This window comes from Melanerpes formicivorus, unplaced genomic scaffold, assembly GCF_026170545.1.
Source record: "Melanerpes formicivorus ecotype bairdi unplaced genomic scaffold, bMelFor1.0.p_v2 SCAF_24, whole genome shotgun sequence".
NCBI lineage: Eukaryota > Metazoa > Chordata > Aves > Piciformes > Picidae > Melanerpes > Melanerpes formicivorus.
Window position 1 is genome coordinate 3,638,738 of NW_027142376.1, and position 24,047 is coordinate 3,662,784.

A 24,047-nucleotide genomic window follows, 5' to 3' on the forward strand; every position below is an offset into this window, starting at 1 on the left:
ATCAGGACCCAGCAGGTCAGGTGCAGTGAAAGTTGCCCCGTGGTCATAGAACCCAAAGTTCTGCCGCTGGCACCATCCCCTGAGCCAATTGTTGATGGTGTGGGTTCTCCCATTCCTCTCAGTGTACACCCCTGACACTGAAGGAATTGAGCAGAACACCACTTGAGCTCCTGCCCCATCAATCAATTGTCCAAGGGCCCTGAATTCCTTCTTAATTGTCCTAGTGCCCTTCCTGTCAATCTCATCACTCCCAGCCTGTATTACCATCAGAGGGTAATAGTCAGTGGGCTGGATTAATTCAGGGAATCTCTTCGCAATGTCCCTAACCCCTGCCCCTGGTAGGGAGCAGACCTCCCTGTGGGATGGGTCGGGACGACATATGGGTCCCTCAGTACCCCCCAGGAGAGAGTCCCCAACAACTATAACCCTTCTCCCTTTCTTTGTGGAGCTAGTCGTTATAGCCGGTGGGGACCGCTTGGGCTTAGGCTTCCCCCCAGAGCTGGCCGTTACAGCTGGTGGGGTCCGCTTGGCCTTAGGCTCCCCTCTGGATGGCTGCTCTTCAGCCTCAGCCCTCTCATCCTTACTGCCCTCAGCCTGCAGGGCCTCATACTTATTATGCAAGGGCAGAGGAGGAGGAGGAGAGGGTCGGGGTGGATTTCTCTTGCCACCCCTGGCAGGGACATGTATCCATCCCTCTCTGCCTCCAGAAACCCTTCCCTCAGCAGGGGAGATCTGCAGAGCCTTCTCCCGCAAGTCTAACTCCCTTTCGCTTTCCCTTATGGTCCTTAGCCTAGCTACCTCCTCCTTCAGCTCGGCCACTTCATCCTTCAGCTCTGCCACCATGCTGAGGAGAAAATTCACCTGCTCACACCGGACACAGCTGTCCTCTCCCTCCCCCTCTATTCCAAGTGCCAGGCTGAAGCACTCTCTGCAGCTGACAGCCTGGACTCCAGCATGTTGGTGAAACAGCTCTGTCTGGGCAGATGCTGCTTTTTTACCCTTCGTCCGAGTGACGACCATGATGCAATGTTTAAGGTTCGGGTTTTCTGTTTGGGATTTTTTTTTTTTTTTTTTTTTTTTTTTTTTTTTTTTTTGTCACCCAGCTGCTAGACAGCTACTGAGCCAAAATGGCGCCGCGCGCGCAGCCCGGGCGGCTTTTAAAACTGCCGCGGCTGACGTCAGGCTCCCGTGACCCGTGCAGGCTCTCGTGAGCACGATCCTGCCGGCTCCTCCCCCTACTAGCAGTCCTCCCGACCCGCGAAGCCCCGAAAGGAAAGCAAAAGCAAAAGAAAAACCCCGAGAAACTCACAGCTTAAGCGGAGCGGTTCCGGACGAGCGGTCCCGATCAGCTACTGAGCCAAAATGGCGCCGCGCGCGCAGCCCGGGCGGCTTTTAAAACTGCCGCGGCTGACGTCAGGCTCCCGTGACCCGTGCAGGCTCTCGTGAGCACGATCCTGCCGGCTCCTCCCCCTACTAGCAGTCCTCCCGACCCGCGAAGCCCCGAAAGGAAAGCAAAAGCAAAAGAAAAACCCCGAGAAACTCACAGCTTAAGCGGAGCGGTTCCGGACGAGCGGTCCCGATCAGCTACTGAGCCAAAATGGCGCCGCGCGCGCAGCCCGGGCGGCTTTTAAAACTGCCGCGGCTGACGTCAGGCTCCCGTGACCCGTGCAGGCTCTCGTGAGCACGATCCTGCCGGCTCCTCCCCCTACTAGCAGTCCTCCCGACCCGCGAAGCCCCGAAAGGAAAGCAAAAGCAAAAGAAAAACCCCGAGAAACTCACAGCTTAAGCGGAGCGGTTCCGGACGAGCGGTCCTGATCAGCTACTGAGCCAAAATGGCGCCGCGCGCGCAGCCCGGGCGGCTTTTAAAACTGCCGCGGCTGACGTCAGGCTCCCGTGACCTGTGCAGGCTCTCGTGAGCACGATCCTGCCGGCTCCTCCCCCTACTAGCAGTCCTCCCGACCCGCGAAGCCCCGAAAGGAAAGCAAAAGCAAAAGAAAAACCCCGAGAAACTCACAGCTTAAGCGGAGCGGTTCCGGACGAGCGGTCCCGATCAGCTACTGAGCCAAAATGGTATTAACTTAAGGTATTACCCCAACAATGCTTTCATTAGTTTCGATCACTCTCGAAATCAAGCATTTTACAGCAGGTTGGAGCAGCCTGTATCTCAGCACAGGAATAAGGTAGGGAAGAATTCAAATACTCATTTTGACTGCCTCCAGAAGTTAGATCAGATGGCCAATGCAATTTGGTGCTAGGCCTTTCCCTTTAGGTTTTACCCCAACAATGTTTTCATTAGTTTCGCTCACTCTCGAAATCAAGCATTTTACAGCAGGTTGGAGCACCCTGTATCTCAGCACAGGAATAAGGTAGGGAAGAATTCAAATACTCATTTTGACTGCCTCCAGAAGTTAGATCAGATGGCCAATGAAATTTGGTGCTAGGCCTTTCCCTTTAGGTTTTACCCCAACAATGTTTTCATCAGTTTCGCTCACTCTCGAAATCAAGCATTTTACAGCAGGTTGGAGCAGCCTGTATCTCAGCACAGGAATAAGGTAGGGAAGAATTCAAATACTCATTTTGACTGCCTCCAGAAGTTAGATCAGATGGCAAATTGTATTTGGTGCTAGGTCTTTCCCTTTAGGTTTTACCCCAACAATGTTTTCATTTTTTCGCTCACTCTCGAAATCAAGCATTTTACAGCAGGTTGGAGCAGCCTGTATCTCAGCACAGGAATAAGGTAGGGAAGAATTCAAATACTCATTTTGACTGCCTCCAGAAGTTAGATCAGATGGCCAATGCAATTTGGTGCTAGGCCTTTCCCTTTAGGTTTTACCCCAACAATGTTTTCATTAGTTTCGCTCACTCTCGAAATCAAGCATTTTACAGCAGGTTGGAGCAGCCTGTATCTCAGCACAGGAATAAGGTAGGGAAGAATTCAAATACTCATTTTGACTGCCTCCAGAAGTTAGATCAGATGGCAAATTGTATTTGGTGCTAGGTCTTTCCCTTTAGGTTTTACCCCAACAATGTTTTCATTAGTTTCGCTCACTCTCGAAATCAAGCATTTTACAGCAGGTTGGAGCAGCCTGTATCTCAGCACAGGAATAAGGTAGGGAAGAATTCAAATACTCATTTTGACTGCCTCCAGAAGTTAGATCAGATGGCCAATGCAATTTGGTGCTAGGCCTTTCCCTTTAGGTTTTACCCCAACAATGTTTTCATTAGTTTCGATCACTCTCGAAATCAAGCATTTTACAGCAGGTTGGAGCACCCTGTATCTCAGCACAGGAATAAGGTAGGGAAGAATTCAAATACTCATTTTGACTGCCTCCAGAAGTTAGATCAGATGGCCAATGCAATTTGGTGCTAGGCCTTTCCCTTTAGGTTTTACCCCAACAATGTTTTCATTAGTTTCGCTCACTCTCGAAATCAAGCATTTTACAGCAGGTTGGAGCACCCTGTATCTCAGCACAGGAATAAGGTAGGGAAGAATTCAAATACTCATTTTGACTGCCTCCAGAAGTTAGATCAGATGGCCAATGCAATTTGGTGCTAGGCCTTTCCCTTTAGGTTTTACCCCAACAATGTTTTCATTAGTTTCGCTCACTCTCGAAATCAAGCATTTTACAGCAGGTTGGAGCACCCTGTATCTCAGCACAGGAATAAGGTAGGGAAGAATTCAAATACTCATTTTGACTGCCTCCAGAAGTTAGATCAGATGGCCAATGAAATTTGGTGCTAGGCCTTTCCCTTTAGGTTTTACCCCAACAATGTTTTCATCAGTTTCGCTCACTCTCGAAATCAAGCATTTTACAGCAGGTTGGAGCAGCCTGTATCTCAGCACAGGAATAAGGTAGGGAAGAATTCAAATACTCATTTTGACTGCCTCCAGAAGTTAGATCAGATGGCAAATTGTATTTGGTGCTAGGTCTTTCCCTTTAGGTTTTACCCCAACAATGTTTTCATTTTTTCGCTCACTCTCGAAATCAAGCATTTTACAGCAGGTTGGAGCAGCCTGTATCTCAGCACAGGAATAAGGTAGGGAAGAATTCAAATACTCATTTTGACTGCCTCCAGAAGTTAGATCAGATGGCCAATGCAATTTGGTGCTAGGCCTTTCCCTTTAGGTTTTACCCCAACAATGTTTTCATTAGTTTCGCTCACTCTCGAAATCAAGCATTTTACAGCAGGTTGGAGCAGCCTGTATCTCAGCACAGGAATAAGGTAGGGAAGAATTCAAATACTCATTTTGACTGCCTCCAGAAGTTAGATCAGATGGCAAATTGTATTTGGTGCTAGGTCTTTCCCTTTAGGTTTTACCCCAACAATGTTTTCATTAGTTTCGCTCACTCTCGAAATCAAGCATTTTACAGCAGGTTGGAGCAGCCTGTATCTCAGCACAGGAATAAGGTAGGGAAGAATTCAAATACTCATTTTGACTGCCTCCAGAAGTTAGATCAGATGGCCATTGCAATTTGGTGCTAGGCTTTTCCCTTTAGGTTTTACCCCAACAATGTTTTCATTAGTTTCGATCACTCTCGAAATCAAGCATTTTACAGCAGGTTGGAGCAGCCTGTATCTCAGCACAGGAATAAGGTAGGGAAGAATTCAAATACTCATTTTGACTGCCTCCAGAAGTTAGATCAGATGGCCAATGCAATTTGGTGCTAGGCCTTTCCCTTTAAGTTTTACCCCAACAATTTTTTCATTAGTTTCGCTCACTCTCGAAATCAAGCATTTTACAGCAGGTTGGAGCAGCCTGTATCTCAGCACAGGAATAAGGTAGGGAAGAATTCAAATACTCATTTTGACTGCCTCCAGAAGTTAGATCAGATGGCCAATGCAATTTGGTGCTAGGCCTTTCCCTTTAGGTTTTACCCCAACAATGTTTTCATTAGTTTCGCTCACTCTCGAAATCAAGCATTTTACAGCAGGTTGGAGCAGCCTGTATCTCAGCACAGGAATAAGGTAGGGAAGAATTCAAATACTCATTTTGACTGCCTCCAGAAGTTAGATCAGATGGCAAATTGTATTTGGCGCTAGGTCTTTCCCTTTAGGTTTTACCCCAACAATGTTTTCATTTTTTCGCTCACTCTCGAAATCAAGCATTTTACAGCAGGTTGGAGCAGCCTGTATCTCAGCACAGGAATAAGGTAGGGAAGAATTCAAATACTCATTTTGACTGCCTCCAGAAGTTAGATCAGATGGCCAATGCAATTTGGTGCTAGGCCTTTCCCTTTAGGTTTTACCCCAACAATGTTTTCATTAGTTTCGCTCACTCTCGAAATCAAGCATTTTACAGCAGGTTGGAGCAGCCTGTATCTCAGCACAGGAATAAGGTAGGGAAGAATTCAAATACTCATTTTGACTGCCTCCAGAAGTTAGATCAGATGGCCAATGCAATTTGGTGCTAGGCCTTTCCCTTTAGGTTTTACCCCAACAATGTTTTCATTAGTTTCGCTCACTCTCGAAATCAAGCATTTTACAGCAGGTTGGAGCACCCTGTATCTCAGCACAGGAATAAGGTAGGGAAGAATTCAAATACTCATTTTGACTGCCTCCAGAAGTTAGATCAGATGGCCAATGCAATTTGGTGCTAGGCCTTTCCCTTTAGGTTTTACCCCAACAATGTTTTCATTAGTTTCGCTCACTCTCGAAATCAAGCATTTTACAGCAGGTTGGAGCAGCCTGTATCTCAGCACAGGAATAAGGTAGGGAAGAATTCAAATACTCATTTTGACTGCCTCCAGAAGTTAGATCAGATGGCCAATGCAATTTGGTGCTAGGCCTTTCCCTTTAGGTTTTACCCCAACAATGTTTTCATTAGTTTCGCTCACTCTCGAAATCAAGCATTTTACAGCAGGTTGGAGCAGCCTGTATCTCAGCACAGGAATAAGGTAGGGAAGAATTCAAATACTCATTTTGACTGCCTCCAGAAGTTAGATCAGATGGCCATTGCAATTTGGTGCTAGGCTTTTCCCTTTAGGTTTTACCCCAACAATGTTTTCATTAGTTTCGCTCACTCTCGAAATCAAGCATTTTACAGCAGGTTGGAGCAGCCTGTATCTCAGCACAGGAATAAGGTAGGGAAGAATTCAAATACTCATTTTGACTGCCTCCAGAAGTTAGATCAGATGGCCAATGCAATTTGGTGCTAGGCCTTTCCCTTTAAGTTTTACCCCAACAATTTTTTCATTAGTTTCGCTCACTCTCGAAATCAAGCATTTTACAGCAGGTTGGAGCAGCCTGTATCTCAGCACAGGAATAAGGTAGGGAAGAATTCAAATACTCATTTTGACTGCCTCCAGAAGTTAGATCAGATGGCCAATGCAATTTGGTGCTAGGCTTTTCCCTTTAGGTTTTACCCCAACAATGTTTTCATTAGTTTCGCTCACTCTCGAAATCAAGCATTTTACAGCAGGTTGGAGCAGCCTGTATCTCAGCACAGGAATAAGGTAGGGAAGAATTCAAATACTCATTTTGACTGCCTCCAGAAGTTAGATCAGATGGCAAATTGTATTTGGCGCTAGGTCTTTCCCTTTAGGTTTTACCCCAACAATGTTTTCATTTTTTCGCTCACTCTCGAAATCAAGCATTTTACAGCAGGTTGGAGCAGCCTGTATCTCAGCACAGGAATAAGGTAGGGAAGAATTCAAATACTCATTTTGACTGCCTCCAGAAGTTAGATCAGATGGCCAATGCAATTTGGTGCTAGGCCTTTCCCTTTAGGTTTTACCCCAACAATGTTTTCATTAGTTTCGCTCACTCTCGAAATCAAGCATTTTACAGCAGGTTGGAGCACCCTGTATCTCAGCACAGGAATAAGGTAGGGAAGAATTCAAATACTCATTTTGACTGCCTCCAGAAGTTAGATCAGATGGCAAATTGTATTTGGTGCTAGGTCTTTCCCTTTAGGTTTTACCCCAACAATGTTTTCATTAGTTTCGCTCACTCTCGAAATCAAGCATTTTACAGCAGGTTGGAGCAGCCTGTATCTCAGCACAGGAATAAGGTAGGGAAGAATTCAAATACTCATTTTGACTGCCTCCAGAAGTTAGATCAGATGGCCAATGCAATTTGGTGCTAGGCCTTTCCCTTTAGGTTTTACCCCAACAATGTTTTCATTAGTTTCGCTCACTCTCGAAATCAAGCATTTTACAGCAGGTTGGAGCACCCTGTATCTCAGCACAGGAATAAGGTAGGGAAGAATTCTAATACTCATTTTGACTGCCTCCAGAAGTTAGATCAGATGGCCAATGCAATTTGGTGCTAGGCCTTTCCCTTTAGGTTTTACCCCAACAATGTTTTCATTAGTTTCGCTCACTCTCGAAATCAAGCATTTTACAGCAGGTTGGAGCACCCTGTATCTCAGCACAGGAATAAGGTAGGGAAGAATTCAAATACTCATTTTGACTGCCTCCAGAAGTTAGATCAGATGGCCAATGCAATTTGGTGCTAGGCCTTTCCCTTTAGGTTTTACCCCAACAATGTTTTCATTAGTTTCGCTCACTCTCGAAATCAAGCATTTTACAGCAGGTTGGAGCAGCCTGTATCTCAGCACAGGAATAAGGTAGGGAAGAATTCAAATACTCATTTTGACTGCCTCCAGAAGTTAGATCAGATGGCCATTGCAATTTGGTGCTAGGCTTTTCCCTTTAGGTTTTACCCCAACAATGTTTTCATTAGTTTCGATCACTCTCGAAATCAAGCATTTTACAGCAGGTTGGAGCAGCCTGTATCTCAGCACAGGAATAAGGTAGGGAAGAATTCAAATACTCATTTTGACTGCCTCCAGAAGTTAGATCAGATGGCCAATGCAATTTGGTGCTAGGCCTTTCCCTTTAAGTTTTACCCCAACAATTTTTTCATTAGTTTCGCTCACTCTCGAAATCAAGCATTTTACAGCAGGTTGGAGCACCCTGTATCTCAGCACAGGAATAAGGTAGGGAAGAATTCAAATACTCATTTTGACTGCCTCCAGAAGTTAGATCAGATGGCCTATGCAATTTGGTGCTAGGCCTTTCCCTTTAGGTTTTACCCCAACAATGTTTTCATTAGTTTCGCTCACTCTCGAAATCAAGCATTTTACAGCAGGTTGGAGCAGCCTGTATCTCAGCACAGGAATAAGGTAGGGAAGAATTCAAATACTCATTTTGACTGCCTCCAGAAGTTAGATCAGATGGCAAATTGTATTTGGCGCTAGGTCTTTCCCTTTAGGTTTTACCCCAACAATGTTTTCATTTTTTCGCTCACTCTCGAAATCAAGCATTTTACAGCAGGTTGGAGCAGCCTGTATCTCAGCACAGGAATAAGGTAGGGAAGAATTCAAATACTCATTTTGACTGCCTCCAGAAGTTAGATCAGATGGCCAATGCAATTTGGTGCTAGGCCTTTCCCTTTAGGTTTTACCCCAACAATGTTTTCATTAGTTTCGCTCACTCTCGAAATCAAGCATTTTACAGCAGGTTGGAGCAGCCTGTATCTCAGCACAGGAATAAGGTAGGGAAGAATTCAAATACTCATTTTGACTGCCTCCAGAAGTTAGATCAGATGGCCAATGCAATTTGGTGCTAGGCCTTTCCCTTTAGGTTTTACCCCAACAATGTTTTCATTAGTTTCGCTCACTCTCGAAATCAAGCATTTTACAGCAGGTTGGAGCAGCCTGTATCTCAGCACAGGAATAAGGTAGGGAAGAATTCTAAGGATCATTTTGACTGCCTCCAGAAGTTAGATCAGATGGCCAATGCAATTTGGTGCTAGGCCTTTCCCTTTAGGTTTTACCCCAACAATGTTTTCATTAGTTTCGCTCACTCTCGAAATCAAGCATTTTACAGCAGGTTGGAGCACCCTGTATCTCAGCACAGGAATAAGGTAGGGAAGAATTCAAATACTCATTTTGACTGCCTCCAGAAGTTAGATCAGATGGCCAATGCAATTTGGTGCTAGGCCTTTCCCTTTAGGTTTTACCCCAACAATGTTTTCATTAGTTTCGCTCACTCTCGAAATCAAGCATTTTACAGCAGGTTGGAGCAGCCTGTATCTCAGCACAGGAATAAGGTAGGGAAGAATTCAAATACTCATTTTGACTGCCTCCAGAAGTTAGATCAGATGGCCATTGCAATTTGGTGCTAGGCTTTTCCCTTTAGGTTTTACCCCAACAATGTTTTCATTAGTTTCGCTCACTCTCGAAATCAAGCATTTTACAGCAGGTTGGAGCAGCCTGTATCTCAGCACAGGAATAAGGTAGGGAAGAATTCAAATACTCATTTTGACTGCCTCCAGAAGTTAGATCAGATGGCCAATGCAATTTGGTGCTAGGCCTTTCCCTTTAAGTTTTACCCCAACAATTTTTTCATTAGTTTCGCTCACTCTCGAAATCAAGCATTTTACAGCAGGTTGGAGCAGCCTGTATCTCAGCACAGGAATAAGGTAGGGAAGAATTCAAATACTCATTTTGACTGCCTCCAGAAGTTAGATCAGATGGCCAATGCAATTTGGTGCTAGGCTTTTCCCTTTAGGTTTTACCCCAACAATGTTTTCATTAGTTTCGCTCACTCTCGAAATCAAGCATTTTACAGCAGGTTGGAGCAGCCTGTATCTCAGCACAGGAATAAGGTAGGGAAGAATTCAAATACTCATTTTGACTGCCTCCAGAAGTTAGATCAGATGGCAAATTGTATTTGGCGCTAGGTCTTTCCCTTTAGGTTTTACCCCAACAATGTTTTCATTTTTTCGCTCACTCTCGAAATCAAGCATTTTACAGCAGGTTGGAGCAGCCTGTATCTCAGCACAGGAATAAGGTAGGGAAGAATTCAAATACTCATTTTGACTGCCTCCAGAAGTTAGATCAGATGGCCAATGCAATTTGGTGCTAGGCCTTTCCCTTTAGGTTTTACCCCAACAATGTTTTCATTAGTTTCGCTCACTCTCGAAATCAAGCATTTTACAGCAGGTTGGAGCAGCCTGTATCTCAGCACAGGAATAAGGTAGGGAAGAATTCAAATACTCATTTTGACTGCCTCCAGAAGTTAGATCAGATGGCAAATTGTATTTGGTGCTAGGTCTTTCCCTTTAGGTTTTACCCCAACAATGTTTTCATTAGTTTCGCTCACTCTCGAAATCAAGCATTTTACAGCAGGTTGGAGCAGCCTGTATCTCAGCACAGGAATAAGGTAGGGAAGAATTCAAATACTCATTTTGACTGCCTCCAGAAGTTAGATCAGATGGCCAATGCAATTTGGTGCTAGGCCTTTCCCTTTAGGTTTTACCCCAACAATGTTTTCATTAGTTTCGCTCACTCTCGAAATCAAGCATTTTACAGCAGGTTGGAGCAGCCTGTATCTCAGCACAGGAATAAGGTAGGGAAGAATTCTAATACTCATTTTGACTGCCTCCAGAAGTTAGATCAGATGGCCAATGCAATTTGGTGCTAGGCCTTTCCCTTTAGGTTTTACCCCAACAATGTTTTCATTAGTTTCGCTCACTCTCGAAATCAAGCATTTTACAGCAGGTTGGAGCAGCCTGTATCTCAGCACAGGAATAAGGTAGGGAAGAATTCAAATACTCATTTTGACTGCCTCCAGAAGTTAGATCAGATGGCAAATGCAATTTGGTGCTAGGCCTTTCCCTTTAGGTTTTACCCCAACAATGTTTTCATTAGTTTCGCTCACTCTCGAAATCAAGCATTTTACAGCAGGTTGGAGCAGCCTGTATCTCAGCACAGGAATAAGGTAGGGAAGAATTCTAAGGATCATTTTGACTGCCTCCAGAAGTTAGATCAGATGGCCAAAGCAATTTGGTGCTAGGTCTTTCCCTTTAGGTTTTACCCCAACAATGTTTTCATTAGTTTCGCTCACTCTCGAAATCAAGCATTTTACAGCAGGTTGGAGCAGCCTGTATCTCAGCACAGGAATAAGGTAGGAAACAATTCTAAGGATCATTTTGACTGCCTCCAGAAGTTAGATCAGATGGCAAATTGTATTTGGTGCTAGGTCTTTCCCTTTAGGTTTCACCCCAACAATGTTTTCATTAGTTTCGCTCACTCTCGAAATCAAGCATTTTACAGCAGGTTGGAGCAGCCTGTATCTCAGCACAGGAATAAGGTAGGGAAGAATTCAAATACTCATTTTGACTGCCTCCAGAAGTTAGATCAGATGGCCAATGCAATTTGGTGCTAGGCCTTTCCCTTTAGGTTTTACCCCAACAATGTTTTCATTAGTTTCGCTCACTCTCGAAATCAAGCATTTTACAGCAGGTTGGAGCAGCCTGTATCTCAGCACAGGAATAAGGTAGGGAAGAATTCTAAGGATCATTTTGACTGCCTCCAGAAGTTAGATCAGATGGCCAATGCAATTTCGTGCTAGGCCTTTCCCTTTAGGTTTTACCCCAACAATGTTTTCATTAGTTTCGCTCACTCTCGAAATCAAGCATTTTACAGCAGGTTGGAGCAGCCTGTATCTCAGCACAGGAATAAGGTAGGGAAGAATTCTAAGGATCATTTTGACTGCCTCCAGAAGTTAGATCAGATGGCAAATTGTATTTGGTGCCAGGTCTTTCCCTTTAGGTTTTACCCCAACAATGTTTTCATTAGTTTCGCTCACTCTCGAAATCAAGCATTTTACAGCAGGTTGGAGCAGCCTGTATCTCAGCACAGGAATAAGGTAGGGAAGAATTCTAAGGATCATTTTGACTGCCTCCAGAAGTTAGATCAGATGGCCAATGCAATTTGGTGCTAGGTCTTTCCCTTTAGGTTTTACCCCAACAATGTTTTCATTAGTTTCGCTCACTCTCGAAATCAAGCATTTTACAGCAGGTTGGAGCAGCCTGTATCTCAGCACAGGAATAATGTAGGGAAGAATTCAAATACTCATTTTGACTGCCTCCAGAAGTTAGATCAGATGGCAAATTGTATTTGGTGCTAGGTCTTTCCCTTTAGGTTTTACCCCAACAATGTTTTCATTAGTTTCGCTCACTCTCGAAATCAAGCATTTTACAGCAGGTTGGAGCAGCCTGTATCTCAGCACAGGAATAAGGTAGGGAAGAATTCAAATACTCATTTTGACTGCCTCCAGAAGTTAGATCAGATGGCCAATGCAATTTGGTGCTAGGCCTTTCCCTTTAGGTTTTACCCCAACAATGTTTTCATTAGTTTCGCTCACTCTCGAAATCAAGCATTGTACAGCAGGTTGGAGCAGCCTGTATCTCAGCACAGGAATAAGGTAGGGAAGAATTCAAATACTCATTTTGACTGCCTCCAGAAGTTAGATCAGATGGCAAATTGTATTTGGTGCTAGGTCTTTCCCTTTAGGTTTTACCCCAACAATGTTTTCATTAGTTTCGATCACTCTCGAAATCAAGCATTTTACAGCAGGTTGGAGCAGCCTGTATCTCAGCACAGGAATAAGGTAGGGAAGAATTCAAATACTCATTTTGACTGCCTCCAGAATTAGATCAGATGGCCAATGCAATTTGGTGCTAGGCCTTTCCCTTTAGGTTTTACCCCAACAATGTTTTCATTAGTTTCGATCACTCTTGAAATCAAGCATTTTACAGCAGGTTGGAGCAGCCTGTATCTCAGCACAGGAATAAGGTAGGGAAGAATTCAAATACTCATTTTGACTGCCTCCAGAAGTTAGATCAGATGGCCAATGCAATTTGGTGCTAGGCCTTTCCCTTTAGGTTTTACCCCAACAATGTTTTCATTAGTTTCGCTCACTCTCGAAATCAAGCATTTTACAGCAGCTTGGAGCAGCCTGTATCTCAGCACAGGAATAAGGTAGGGAAGAATTCTAAGGATCATTTTGACTGCCTCCAGAAGTTAGATCAGATGGCCAGTGGAATTTGGTGCTAGGCCTTCCCCTTTAGGTTTTACCCCAACAATGTTTTCATTAGTTTCGCTCACTCTCGAAATCAAGCATTTTACAGCAGGTTGGAGCAGCCTGTATCTCAGCACAGGAATAAGGTAGGGAAGAATTCAAATACTCATTTTGACTGCCTCCAGAAGTTAGATCAGATGGCCAATGCAATTTGGTGCTAGGCCTTTCCCTTTAGGTTTTACCCCAACAATGTTTTCATTAGTTTCGATCACTCTCGAAATCAAGCATTTTACAGCAGGTTGGAGCACCCTGTATCTCAGCACAGGAATAAGGTAGGGAAGAATTCAAATACTCATTTTGACTGCCTCCAGAAGTTAGATCAGATGGCCAATGCAATTTGGTGCTAGGCCTTTCCCTTTAGGTTTTACCCCAACAATGTTTTCATTAGTTTCGCTCACTCTCGAAATCAAGCATTTTACAGCAGGTTGGAGCAGCCTGTATCTCAGCACAGGAATAAGGTAGGGAAGAATTCAAATACTCATTTTGACTGCCTCCAGAAGTTAGATCAGATGGCCATTGCAATTTGGTGCTAGGCTTTTCCCTTTAGGTTTTACCCCAACAATGTTTTCATTAGTTTCGCTCACTCTCGAAATCAAGCATTTTACAGCAGGTTGGAGCAGCCTGTATCTCAGCACAGGAATAAGGTAGGGAAGAATTCAAATACTCATTTTGACTGCCTCCAGAAGTTAGATCAGATGGCCAATGCAATTTGGTGCTAGGCCTTTCCCTTTAAGTTTTACCCCAACAATTTTTTCATTAGTTTCGCTCACTCTCGAAATCAAGCATTTTACAGCAGGTTGGAGCAGCCTGTATCTCAGCACAGGAATAAGGTAGGGAAGAATTCAAATACTCATTTTGACTGCCTCCAGAAGTTAGATCAGATGGCCAATGCAATTTGGTGCTAGGCTTTTCCCTTTAGGTTTTACCCCAACAATGTTTTCATTAGTTTCGCTCACTCTCGAAATCAAGCATTTTACAGCAGGTTGGAGCAGCCTGTATCTCAGCACAGGAATAAGGTAGGGAAGAATTCAAATACTCATTTTGACTGCCTCCAGAAGTTAGATCAGATGGCAAATTGTATTTGGCGCTAGGTCTTTCCCTTTAGGTTTTACCCCAACAATGTTTTCATTTTTTCGCTCACTCTCGAAATCAAGCATTTTACAGCAGGTTGGAGCAGCCTGTATCTCAGCACAGGAATAAGGTAGGGAAGAATTCAAATACTCATTTTGACTGCCTCCAGAAGTTAGATCAGATGGCCAATGCAATTTGGTGCTAGGCCTTTCCCTTTAGGTTTTACCCCAACAATGTTTTCATTAGTTTCGCTCACTCTCGAAATCAAGCATTTTACAGCAGGTTGGAGCAGCCTGTATCTCAGCACAGGAATAAGGTAGGGAAGAATTCAAATACTCATTTTGACTGCCTCCAGAAGTTAGATCAGATGGCAAATTGTATTTGGTGCTAGGTCTTTCCCTTTAGGTTTTACCCCAACAATGTTTTCATTAGTTTCGCTCACTCTCGAAATCAAGCATTTTACAGCAGGTTGGAGCAGCCTGTATCTCAGCACAGGAATAAGGTAGGGAAGAATTCAAATACTCATTTTGACTGCCTCCAGAAGTTAGATCAGATGGCCAATGCAATTTGGTGCTAGGCCTTTCCCTTTAGGTTTTACCCCAACAATGTTTTCATTAGTTTCGCTCACTCTCGAAATCAAGCATTTTACAGCAGGTTGGAGCAGCCTGTATCTCAGCACAGGAATAAGGTAGGGAAGAATTCTAATACTCATTTTGACTGCCTCCAGAAGTTAGATCAGATGGCCAATGCAATTTGGTGCTAGGCCTTTCCCTTTAGGTTTTACCCCAACAATGTTTTCATTAGTTTCGCTCACTCTCGAAATCAAGCATTTTACAGCAGGTTGGAGCAGCCTGTATCTCAGCACAGGAATAAGGTAGGGAAGAATTCAAATACTCATTTTGACTGCCTCCAGAAGTTAGATCAGATGGCAAATGCAATTTGGTGCTAGGCCTTTCCCTTTAGGTTTTACCCCAACAATGTTTTCATTAGTTTCGCTCACTCTCGAAATCAAGCATTTTACAGCAGGTTGGAGCAGCCTGTATCTCAGCACAGGAATAAGGTAGGGAAGAATTCTAAGGATCATTTTGACTGCCTCCAGAAGTTAGATCAGATGGCCAAAGCAATTTGGTGCTAGGTCTTTCCCTTTAGGTTTTACCCCAACAATGTTTTCATTAGTTTCGCTCACTCTCGAAATCAAGCATTTTACAGCAGGTTGGAGCAGCCTGTATCTCAGCACAGGAATAAGGTAGGAAACAATTCTAAGGATCATTTTGACTGCCTCCAGAAGTTAGATCAGATGGCAAATTGTATTTGGTGCTAGGTCTTTCCCTTTAGGTTTCACCCCAACAATGTTTTCATTAGTTTCGCTCACTCTCGAAATCAAGCATTTTACAGCAGGTTGGAGCAGCCTGTATCTCAGCACAGGAATAAGGTAGGGAAGAATTCAAATACTCATTTTGACTGCCTCCAGAAGTTAGATCAGATGGCCAATGCAATTTGGTGCTAGGCCTTTCCCTTTAGGTTTTACCCCAACAATGTTTTCATTAGTTTCGCTCACTCTCGAAATCAAGCATTTTACAGCAGGTTGGAGCAGCCTGTATCTCAGCACAGGAATAAGGTAGGGAAGAATTCTAAGGATCATTTTGACTGCCTCCAGAAGTTAGATCAGATGGCCAATGCAATTTCGTGCTAGGCCTTTCCCTTTAGGTTTTACCCCAACAATGTTTTCATTAGTTTCGCTCACTCTCGAAATCAAGCATTTTACAGCAGGTTGGAGCAGCCTGTATCTCAGCACAGGAATAAGGTAGGGAAGAATTCTAAGGATCATTTTGACTGCCTCCAGAAGTTAGATCAGATGGCAAATTGTATTTGGTGCCAGGTCTTTCCCTTTAGGTTTTACCCCAACAATGTTTTCATTAGTTTCGCTCACTCTCGAAATCAAGCATTTTACAGCAGGTTGGAGCAGCCTGTATCTCAGCACAGGAATAAGGTAGGGAAGAATTCTAAGGATCATTTTGACTGCCTCCAGAAGTTAGATCAGATGGCCAATGCAATTTGGTGCTAGGTCTTTCCCTTTAGGTTTTACCCCAACAATGTTTTCATTAGTTTCGCTCACTCTCGAAATCAAGCATTTTACAGCAGGTTGGAGCAGCCTGTATCTCAGCACAGGAATAATGTAGGGAAGAATTCAAATACTCATTTTGACTGCCTCCAGAAGTTAGATCAGATGGCAAATTGTATTTGGTGCTAGGTCTTTCCCTTTAGGTTTTACCCCAACAATGTTTTCATTAGTTTCGCTCACTCTCGAAATCAAGCATTTTACAGCAGGTTGGAGCAGCCTGTATCTCAGCACAGGAATAAGGTAGGGAAGAATTCAAATACTCATTTTGACTGCCTCCAGAAGTTAGATCAGATGGCCAATGCAATTTGGTGCTAGGCCTTTCCCTTTAGGTTTTACCCCAACAATGTTTTCATTAGTTTCGCTCACTCTCGAAATCAAGCATTGTACAGCAGGTTGGAGCAGCCTGTATCTCAGCACAGGAATAAGGTAGGGAAGAATTCAAATACTCATTTTGACTGCCTCCAGAAGTTAGATCAGATGGCAAATTGTATTTGGTGCTAGGTCTTTCCCTTTAGGTTTTACCCCAACAATGTTTTCATTAGTTTCGATCACTCTCGAAATCAAGCATTTTACAGCAGGTTGGAGCAGCCTGTATCTCAGCACAGGAATAAGGTAGGGAAGAATTCAAATACTCATTTTGACTGCCTCCAGAATTAGATCAGATGGCCAATGCAATTTGGTGCTAGGCCTTTCCCTTTAGGTTTTACCCCAACAATGTTTTCATTAGTTTCGATCACTCTTGAAATCAAGCATTTTACAGCAGGTTGGAGCAGCCTGTATCTCAGCACAGGAATAAGGTAGGGAAGAATTCAAATACTCATTTTGACTGCCTCCAGAAGTTAGATCAGATGGCCAATGCAATTTGGTGCTAGGCCTTTCCCTTTAGGTTTTACCCCAACAATGTTTTCATTAGTTTCGCTCACTCTCGAAATCAAGCATTTTACAGCAGCTTGGAGCAGCCTGTATCTCAGCACAGGAATAAGGTAGGGAAGAATTCTAAGGATCATTTTGACTGCCTCCAGAAGTTAGATCAGATGGCCAGTGGAATTTGGTGCTAGGCCTTCCCCTTTAGGTTTTACCCCAACAATGTTTTCATTAGTTTCGCTCACTCTCGAAATCAAGCATTTTACAGCAGGTTGGAGCAGCCTGTATCTCAGCACAGGAATAAGGTAGGGAAGAATTCAAATACTCATTTTGACTGCCTCCAGAAGTTAGATCAGATGGCCAATGCAATTTGGTGCTAGGCCTTTCCCTTTAGGTTTTACCCCAACAATGTTTTCATTAGTTTCGATCACTCTCGAAATCAAGCATTTTACAGCAGGTTGGAGCACCCTGTATCTCAGCACAGGAATAAGGTAGGGAAGAATTCAAATACTCATTTTGACTGCCTCCAGAAGTTAGATCAGATGGCCAATGCAATTTGGTGCTAGGCCTTTCCCTTTAGGTTTTACCCCAACAATGTTTTCATTAGTTTCGCTCACTCTCGAAATCAAGCATTTTACAGCAGGTTGGAGCAGCCTGTATCTCAGCACAGGAATAAGGTAGGGAAGAATTCTAAGGATCATTTTGACTGCCTCCAGAAGTTAGATCAGATGGCAAATTGTATTTGGTGCCAGGTCTTTCCCTTTAGGTTTTACCCCAACAATGTTTTCATTAGTTTCGCTCACTCTCGAAATCAAGCATTTTACAGCAGGTTGGAGCAGCCTGTATCTCAGCACAGGAATAAGGTAGGGAAGAATTCAAATACTCATTTTGACTGCCTCCAGAAGTTAGATCAGATGGCCAATGCAATTTGGTGCTAGGTCTTTCCCTATAGGTTTTACCCCAACAATGTTTTCATTAGTTTCGCTCACTCTCGAAATCAAGCATTTTACAGCAGGTTGGAGCAGACTGTATCTCAGCACAGGAATAAGGTAGGGAAGAATTCAAATACTCATTTTGACTGCCTCCAGAAGTTAGATCAGATGGCAAATTGTATTTGGTGCTAGGTCTTTCCCTTTAGGTTTTACCCCAACAATGTTTTCATTAGTTTCGCTCACTCTCGAAATCAAGCATTTTACAGCAGGTTGGAGCAGCCTGTATCTCAGCACAGGAATAAGGTAGGGAAGAATTCAAATACTCATTTTGACTGCCTCCAGAAGTTAGATCAGATGGCCAATGCAATTTGGTGCTAGGCCTTTCCCTTTAGGTTTTACCCCAACAATGTTTTCATTAGTTTCGCTCACTCTCGAAATCAAGCATTTTACAGCAGGTTGGAGCAGCCTGTATCTCAGCACAGGAATAAGGTAGGGAAGAATTCAAATACTCATTTTGACTGCCTCCAGAAGTTAGATCAGATCGCAAATTGTATTTGGTGCTAGGTCTTTCCCTTTAGGTTTTACCCCAACAATGTTTTCATTAGTTTCGCTCACTCTCGAAATCAAGCATTTTACAGCAGGTTGGAGCAGCCTGTATCTCAGCACAGGAATAAGGTAGGGAAGAATTCAAATACTCATTTTGACTGCCTCCAGAATTAGATCAGATGGCCAATGCAATTTGGTGCTAGGCCTTTCCCTTTAGGTTTTACCCCAACAATGTTTTCATTAGTTTCGATCACTCTTGAAATCAAGCATTTTACAGCAGGTTGGAGCAGCCTGTATCTCAGCACAGGAATAAGGTAGGGAAGAATTCAAATACTCATTTTGACTGCCTCCAGAAGTTAGATCAGATGGCAAATTGTATTTGGCGCTAGGTCTTTCCCTTTAGGTTTTACCCCAACAATGTTTTCATTAGTTTTGATCACTCTCGAAATCAAGCATTTTACAGCAGGTTGGAGCAGCCTGTATCTCAGCACAGGAATAAGGTAGGGAAGAATTCAAATACTCATTTTGACTGCCTCCAGAAGTTAGATCAGATGGCAAATTGTATTTGGTGCTAGGTCTTTCCCTTTAGGTTTTACCCCAACAATGTTTTCATTAGTTTCGCTCACTCTCGAAATCAAGCATTTTACAGCAGGTTGGAGCAGCCTGTATCTCAGCACAGGAATAAGGTAGGGAAGAATTGAAATACTCATTTTGACTGCCTCCAGAAGTTAGATCAGATGGCCAATGTAATTTGGTGCTAGGCCTTTCCCTTTAGGTTTTACCCCAACAATGTTTTCATTAGTTTCGATCACTCTCGAAATCAAGCATTTTACCGCAGGTTGGAGCAGCCTGTATCTCAGCACAGGAATAAGGTAGGGAAGAATTCAAATACTCATTTTGACTGCCTCCAGAAGTTAGATCAGATGGCCAATGTAATTTGGTGCTAGGCCTTTCCCTTTAGGTTTTACCCCAACAATGTTTTCATTAGTTTCGCTCACTCTCGAAATCAAGCATTTTACAGCAGGTTGGAGCAGCCTGTATCTCAGCACAGGAATAAGGTAGGGAAGAATTCAAATACTCATTTTGACTGCCTCCAGAAGTTAGATCAGATGGCAAATTGTATTTGGTGCTAGGTCTTTCCCTTTAGGTTTTACCCCAACAATGTTTTCATTAGTTTCGCTCACTCTCGAAATCAAGCATTTTACAGCAGGTTGGAGCAGCCTGTATCTCAGCACAGGAATAAGGTAGGGAAGAATTCAAATACTCATTTTGACTGCCTCCAGAAGTTAGATCAGATGGCCAATGCAATTTGGTGCTAGGCCTTTCCCTTTAGGTTTTACCCCAACAATGTTTTCATTAGTTTCGCTCACTCTCGAAATCAAGCATTTTACAGCAGGTTGGAGCAGCCTGTATCTCAGCACAGGAATAAGGTAGGGAAGAATTCTAAGGATCATTTTGACTGCCTCCAGAAGTTAGATCAGATGGCCAATGCAATTTGGTGCTAGGTCTTTCCCTTTAGGTTTTACCCCAACAATGTTTTCATTAGTTTCGCTCACTCTCGAAATCAAGCATTTTACAGCAGGTTGGAGCAGCCTGTATCTCAGCACAGGAATAAGGTAGGGAAGAATTCTAAGGATCATTTTGACTGCCTCCAGAAGTTAGATCAGATGGCAAATTGTATTTGGTGCTAGGTCTTTCCCTTTAGGTTTTACCCCAACAATGTTTTCATTAGTTTCGCTCACTCTCGAAATCAAGCATTTTACAGCAGGTTGGAGCAGCCTGTATCTCAGCACAGGAATAAGGTAGGGAAGAATTCAAATACTCATTTTGACTGCCTCCAGAAGTTAGATCAGATGGCCAATGCAATTTGGTGCTAGGCCTTTCCCTTTAGGTTTTACCCCAACAATGTTTTCATTAGTTTCGCTCACTCTCGAAATCAAGCATTTTACAGCAGGTTGGAGCAGCCTGTATCTCAGCACAGGAATAAGGTAGGGAAGAATTCAAATACTCATTTTGACTGCCTCCAGAAGTTAGATCAGATGGCCAATGCAATTTGGTGCTAGGCCTTTCCCTTTAGGTTTTACCCCAACAATGTTTTCATTAGTTTCGCTCACTCTCGAAATCAAGCATTTTACAGCAGGTTGGAGCAGCCTGTATCTCAGCACAGGAATAAGGTAGGGAAGAATTCTAAGGATCATTTTGACTGCCTCCAGAAGTTAGATCAGATAGCCAAAGCAATTTGGTGCTAGGTCTTTCCCTTTAGGTTTTACCCCAACAATGTTTTCATTAGTTTCGCTCACTCTCGAAATCAAGCATTTTACAGCAGGTTGGAGCAGCCTGTATCTCAGCACAGGAATAAGGTAGGAAACAATTCTAAGGATCATTTTGACGGCCTCCAGAAGTTAGATCAGATGGCAAATTGTATTTGGTGCTAGGTCTTTCCCTTTAGGTTTTACCCCAACAATGTTTTCATTAGTTTCGCTCACTCTCGAAATCAAGCATTTTACAGCAGGTTGGAGCAGCCTGTATCTCAGCACAGGAATAAGGTAGGGAAGAATTCAAATACTCATTTTGAATGCCTCCAGAAGTTAGATCAGATGGCCTATGCAATTTGGTGCTAGGCCTTTCCCTTTAGATTTTACCCCAACAATGTTTTCATTAGTTTCGCTCACTCTCGAAATCAAGCATTTTACAGCAGGTTGGAGCAGCCTGTATCTCAGCACAGGAATAAGGTAGGGAAGAATTCTAAGGATCATTTTGACTGCCTCCAGAAGTTAGATCAGATGGCAAATTGTATTTGGTGCCAGGTCTTTCCCTTTAGGTTTTACCCCAACAATGTTTTCATTAGTTTCGCTCACTCTCGAAATCAAGCATTTTACAGCAGGTTGGAGCAGCCTGGATCTCAGCACAGGAATAAGGTAGGGAAGAATTCTAAGGATCATTTTGACTGCCTCCAGAAGTTAGATCAGATGGCCAATGCAATTTGGTGCTAGGCCTTTCCCTTTAGGTTTTACCCCAACAATGTTTTCATTAGTTTCGCTCACTCTCGAAATCAAGCATTGTACAGCAGGTTGGAGCAGCCTGTATCTCAGCACAGGAATAAGGTAGGGAAGAATTCAAATACTCATTTTGACTGCCTCCAGAAGTTAGATCAGATGGCCAATGCAATTTGGTGCTAGGCCTTTCCCTTTAGGTTTTACCCCAACAATGTTTTCATTAGTTTCGCTCACTCTCGAAATCAAGCATTTTACAGCAGGTTGGAGCAGCCTGTATCTCAGCACAGGAATAAGGTAGGGAAGAATTCTAAGGATCATTTTGACTGCCTCCAGAAGTTAGATCAGATGGCAAATTGTATTTGGTGCTATGTCTTTCCCTTCAGGTTTTACCCCAACAATGTTTTCATTAGTTTCGCTCACTCTCGAAATCAAGCATTTTACAGCAGGTTGGAGCAGCCTGTATCTCAGCACAGGAATAAGGTAGGGAAGAATTCAAATACTCATTTTGACTGCCTCCAGAATTGGATCAGATGGCCAATGCCATTTGGTGCTAGGCCTTTCCCTTTAGGTTTTACCCCAACAATGTTTTCATTAGTTTCGCTCACTCTCGAAATCAAGCATTTTACAGCAGGTTGGAGCAGCCTGTATCTCAGCACAGGAATAAGGTAGGGAAGAATTCAAATACTCATTTTGACTGCCTCCAGAAGTTAGATCAGATGGCCAATGCAATTTGGTGCTAGGCCTTTCCCTTTAGGTTTTACCCCAACAATGTTTTCATTAGTTTCGCTCACTCTCGAAATCAAGCATTTTACAGCAGGTTGGAGCAGCCTGTATCTCAGCACAGGAATAAGGTAGGGAAGAATTCTAAGGATCATTTTGACTGCCTCCAGAAGTTAGATCAGATGGCCAGTGGAATTTGGTGCTAGGCCTTCCCCTTTAGGTTTTACCCCAACAATGTTTTCATTAGTTTCGCTCACTCTCGAAATCAAGCATTTTACAGCAGGTTGGAGCAGCCTGTATCTCAGCACAGGAATAAGGTAGGGAAGAATTCAAATACTCATTTTGACTGCCTCCAGAAGTTAGATCAGATGGCAAATTGTATTTTGCGCTAGTTCTTTCCCTTTAGGTTTTACCCCAACAATGTTTTCATTAGTTTTGATCACTCTCGAAATCAAGCATTTTACAGCAGGTTGGAGCAGCCTGTATCTCAGCACAGGAATAAGGTAGGGAAGAATTCAAATACTCATTTTGACTGCCTCCAGAAGTTAGATCAGATGGCAAATTGTATTTGGTGCTAGGTCTTTCCCTTTAGGTTTTACCCCAACAATGTTTTCATTAGTTTCGCTCACTCTCGAAATCAAGCATTTTACAGCAGGTTGGAGCAGCCTGTATCTCAGCACAGGAATAAGGTAGGGAAGAATTCAAATACTCATTTTGACTGCCTCCAGAAGTTAGATCAGATGGCCAATGCAATTTGGTGCTAGGCCTTTCCCTTTAGGTTTTACCCCAACAATGTTTTCATTAGTTTCGCTCACTCTCGAAATCAAGCATTTTACAGCAGGTTGGAGCAGCCTGTATCTCAGCACAGGAATAAGGTAGGGAAGAATTCAAATACTCATTTTGACTGCCTCCAGAAGTTAGATCAGATGGCCAAAGCAATTTGGTGCTAGGTCTTTCCCTTTAGGTTTTACCCCAACAATGTTTTCATTAGTTTCGCTCACTCTCGAAATCAAGCATTTTACAGCAGGTTGGAGCAGCCTGTATCTCAGCACAGGAATAAGGTAGGAAACAATTCTAAGGATCATTTTGACTGCCTCCAGAAGTTAGATCAGATGGCAAATTGTATTTGGTGCTAGGTCTTTCCCTTTAGGTTTTACCCCAACAATGTTTTCATTAGTTTCGCTCACTCTCGAAATCAAGCATTTTACAGCAGGTTGGAGCAGCCTGTATCTCAGCACAGGAATAAGGTAGGGAAGAATTCAAATACTCATTTTGACTGCCTCCAGAAGTTAGATCAGATGGCCTATGCAATTTGGTGCTAGGCCTTTCCCTTTAGGTTTTACCCCAACAATGTTTTCATTAGTTTCGCTCACTCTCGAAATCAAGCATTTTACAGCAGGTTGGAGCAGCCTGTATCTCAGCACAGGAATAAGGTAGGGAAGAATTCTAAGGATCATTTTGACTGCCTCCAGAAGTTAGATCAGATGGCAAATTGGATTTGGTGCCAGGTCTTTCCCTTTAGGTTTTACCCCAACAATGTTTTCATTAGTTTCGCTCACTCTCGAAATCAAGCATTTTACAGCAGGTTGGAGCAGCCTGGATCTCAGCACAGGAATAAGGTAGGGAAGAATTCTAAGGATCATTTTGACTGCCTCCAGAAGTTAGATCAGATGGCCAATGCAATTTGGTGCTAGGCCTTTCCCTTTAGGTTTTACCCCAACAATGTTTTCATTAGTTTCGCTCACTCTCGAAATCAAGCATTGTACAGCAGGTTGGAGCAGCCTGTATCTCAGCACAGGAATAAGGTAGGGAAGAATTCAAATACTCATTTTGACTGCCTCCAGAAGTTAGATCAGATGGCCAATGCAATTTGGTGCTAGGCCTTTCCCTTTAGGTTTTACCCCAACAATGTTTTCATTAG